This window comes from Priapulus caudatus, unplaced genomic scaffold, assembly GCF_000485595.1.
Source record: "Priapulus caudatus unplaced genomic scaffold, Priapulus_caudatus-5.0.1 Scaffold1600, whole genome shotgun sequence".
Classification (NCBI taxonomy): Eukaryota; Metazoa; Priapulida; class Priapulimorpha; order Priapulimorphida; family Priapulidae; genus Priapulus; species Priapulus caudatus.
In genome coordinates, this window is record NW_014578661.1 from 15,122 (window position 1) to 19,401 (window position 4,280).

The 4,280-nt window shown below is 39.1% G+C and overlaps 1 long non-coding RNA gene across 1 annotated transcript in view; it reads right to left on the reverse strand.

Annotated features, from left to right (window-relative positions):
- Positions 1-2,978, reverse strand: part of LOC106817117 — a 4,939-nt gene extending 1,961 nt beyond the window's left edge. Inside the window, exon 1 of the long non-coding RNA XR_001394997.1 lies at positions 2,953-2,978. This is a non-coding gene — a long non-coding RNA (uncharacterized LOC106817117). The remainder of the gene's footprint in view (positions 1-2,952) is intronic.
- Between the last annotated feature and the right edge of the window lie 1,302 nt (positions 2,979-4,280).

The following is a 4,280-nucleotide window of genomic DNA, read 5'->3' on the forward strand; positions in this document are numbered from 1 at the left end:
AGAGACAGAAGAGAGACAGAGAGACAGAGACGGAGAAAGAGAGAGAGAGAGAAGAGAGGGTGGGGTAGAGGAGAGACAACGATTTTACGTCTATGATGAAGTTTAGCAAACCAGCTAGAATAGTATGTAGACGAATTTTATCGTTTGTTATTTTTGAGACTAGATGTCTGTAAGACAACAGTTCTCAATGAATCATTCACGGGAAAGAGATCAAAGTAATATTATAAATGCAAGGATTTGTAGTGTACCAACTAGAGCAAGCACTGAGCTCTATTAATTATTACCATTATTATTACCATTAATAACCATTAATGAACTATTAAATGTCTATTAATAGAGCTCAGTGAGAGCAAGTAGTGGCTAGGTGCTGCTGCGCCCTCTGTTGGGGGAATTTCCTAAATTAACGAAGGATATAGACAACAGCAAGCAACGACAGCCACGACGTACTCCAGTTTAAATTGACTACGTCACGAATGTTCTATGGTAATATTTGTAAAAATTTAGTTGCCATTTTTTTCCATTAGTAAGTACTAACGGGACTAAATGTATCGTCAAATTCTTACCTGATAAGATTGTTTCTCAACTAGTTAAAAAATCCAAAAAACTTGGACGATTTGATATTATTATCCGGACATTAATTGCTTGCTATGGGCTATGTATGAGTCACGAGTGTATGTTTACATCACACAATATAGGAAAATAGGAAATATAATGCAGCAATTTAACCATAAAAAGTAAACAGAATTACTTACATTTTGTGAAAAAGTGGTATTATTTTTTGTTGTTTTATTATTTACGGTGACGTAATAATTTTTAAGGATATATATTTCGAACACAATTTACAACCGGTCTCGTGTTTTTGCCACTATTACGACACTTTTCGATATTGAAGTTAGTAGTTCCTTGTTTATTGCAACTGTCGAGAGTAACAATAACTTGTCGCAGAGATACATTTCACTATATTTTTTATCAGATTGTGTGATTCAGAGCAATGATTTCGAAAGAAATCTAAACAATGATTCTAACTTTAATTTACATTTTTGACAAAAACGAAACAGAAAACCGTACGTGTTCGATTCACGCCCGTACTATATATATATATGCTATAAATATGAGATGCTGTATAATGCTGAAATGTACGTGCAAACACAGTGAGAGACAGAGTCCACATGCAGTTGAAACGATTCAATAAAAATTGTGGTAAATAAAGACGATCGTATTACTACTAACCAATGTCTTGATGTTTATCGACTCTCTTACGCCTATTATTACTGATAATGTCCTGTAAATGCCGTTCAAATGCTTCTCTGCAATACTCAAGTACATTTGTATCTTAAAAAGAGTACTTTTCACAAGTACATCTGTATGTTTAAAAAATAATGATAAACACGAAATGTATTTAATACCAAAAGCTTATAATTGTTTATCAATTCGCCTTCGCTTATTTATTGGTTACAGATTTACAGTGTCCCGTAAATGCAGTTTATACGCTCCTCTGCAACATAAAATTTCACCGCACGCACGTACACCACTATTGATAATTAAACTCGTTCTGTGAGTTTCATTATTATGTATTATTATTAGCTCTTGTTTACATGTGATAGCAAATTGTATACTTCTGTATTATTTTTATTCCTGAATGTAAAAAAATGCATAGAAATCTTTATTTTATTGCCAACCCGTATTCCATCCATTATTATTGCTAGAATGTGTAATATCGTGGCTAAGGCAATAAGCAACCCCCCTCTCCGGGGGGGGGGAAGGGGCACTCATACCACATTATGGTAGGTATGTGCCACTGCGAAGTCAAAAACGAGGGGCCTTGGAACTAACTCAGACCTGAAAATGTGGGTCTCTGGAACGGAAGTTTAGGGTGGAAAAGAAGGTCTCTACCGCAGCACATATACCTACCATGCAATATATATGGAGTGCCTCCCGCGTAATAGGTCCGCGCGATTGCACATACATGTACATTATCATTAGCTGAGAGTTATGGAAATGTCGGGGGTCAATGGAGGAATTTCTTTACTGATAACCAGTTCGGTAGCCATGCGTTATGTACATACTTTATGTGTTTTTAACACATATAATCTTCTTAGCTTCTCTCTTCTTATGCAGGTTTACCGTTTCCATATGCCCCTTTTTCCCTCTTCCTATTCTACATCCATACTTGGCATTACTAGATTACTTGTATTTTTAAACTATAAAACATATACATGTGTGCACATCAGTAGAGCTATCAGTAGACAATAAAAACAATTAGTTGTATTCACTCCTGATACTTTACTCATTCAATGTAGGAACAAATTTAAAACAGTGACAAGATTGTCGAAGATCTGTATTAGTTTATTTTTGTTCGGTAGGTGGCGGTTGCATGTGATTATGTTAAAAGCGTGTGTTGTGGTACCACCATTGGGTAATCATTTTCCATAGGCGGCATCTCAATTACTATCAGCAGTGTTTTTTTTACTAATAATTAATGCCATCCTCTAAATCCAAGTCGCAAAGTGACACTTATATATGTTATTAAGCCAAAAATTCTTGCATAATTTTTCGTGTAAACATCATTTTCCCAGCCACACATTCGAAATGGCCAATTTACAATGTGAATCTGACAAAAAAGTAGGCTTTTTTGAAAATTCCCCGGCCGCAGCAACGCACCTCGGACAGCTGTTACAACTGTCGGATTCAGAAAAGATTCTAGTTTCTGAAATTAATAATTGCAAAAGTTCTAACCTTTTCTAATGAGAAATACAAAATTCAAGCGCATGCAGACACTCATATACGATCTGATTCTGAACCTGTCCCAATGCTTGATTGGTGGATTTTGCTATCGTCATACCTTGAAGCAGTTGATTTTTTTTCGCTAAAAATCTTTTGCTTCCATATACTGCTAACCGTCAACACGTTGTGAGGTCACGGTAAAAAAAAGTTTTCGTGCATGCCAGTTACCATTTATGAATGAATCCGTGGCACGAGGTCCCCTCTCTGGTTCGGTCGCCGGCCGCTAAAACTCGAATTTCGTCGACTTTCGAACTGCAATGCAACAAAAAAGAAGACGATATCAACTACAGTTTTTATCACAACGGTGTAGTGGACACCTCTCAATTAGAATTTAACAGTTTTAAGTTTGACCTTTTGACCTCTGATTTTAAGAATAAATTCCCCAAACCCATGTTTTTCGTATATTTTCAATAGTTAATTGCTCATACTAAAAAAAGAACGTGGCGTCAGTCTGTCTCCATCAGCAGGTGGCCAGCTCGTAGTAACATATCATAGTAAACAGGCAATAGCAGTAAGCTGCATTTCTTATCAGAGAAAAAGTGCTGCACCCCTTTCAGCTACTGGAAAACGCAGCCTGTGTATTTCGTACAGGGCAATGCTTGCCAGCACTTAACGCAGCAGAAATGACGTAGAACTGATATTTTTTCGACTGAAAACCTGTGTAACAGCAACTCTGGTGATGCTCATTCACATTTATTCTCTCAGCAGATTTTGGCTATGCCGGGAAATCGCCGAAGAGAGAGCAGTTAAAGCCAATCATAAATCGCTTGTAAAACACGAGAAATCTGCTCGTCAAAGATTACCATGCCGTAAGAGGCACCGCCGAGACTGACGCAGCCTCCGAGAGACTCGGGACCAGTGCTCAAGGAAAACAACGTTGAAGAGCACTTTCGACTCAGCTGGCACGCAATAGGAATGCAACAGGTAGGATGGAGGCGATCGACGCGGACAACCGTTCGAGCGGCAGTTGAATTTCTTCTAACCTTCTCTGTCCTCTTCACAAGAGCACTTCATAAGTCGCCACCTGGTGCAAAGCAAGAGCATGCCAACGATCTGAGATACAACCGCTGCCAGAATCAAAGATAGGTCGCTTAGCTAACGCAAAACTAGTCTGTCAAAGACTGCGCCGCCCAGTCTTTTACCTGTGGTGGTGCCGATCTCACGTCTGAGAAAACAAGGCACAGTAGCAGGCGAAGAGATCCCTTGCAAGGCTGTCAAGTCTGCAGCAATGACCCCATGTACAGGGGAAGAAGCACGCAGTTTGCTGTGTCCGCACGCACCTCCAGGCAACCAGGCCAGTCAGTCTGTAGAAGTACCTAGTAGAACAGGAACAGTGGCTATATGCCCGTCAGCGCGCATATATCTGACGGCTGCCGGCCACGGTCTTCGATTTCCTAAATGCCCGGCAGCTTTTAATTTTCAGTGTTATCTCAAGTAAAACAAGGGTTAGGGTTTAGGGTTAGGGTTAGGGTTAGGGATGGTTAGGATTAGGGTTA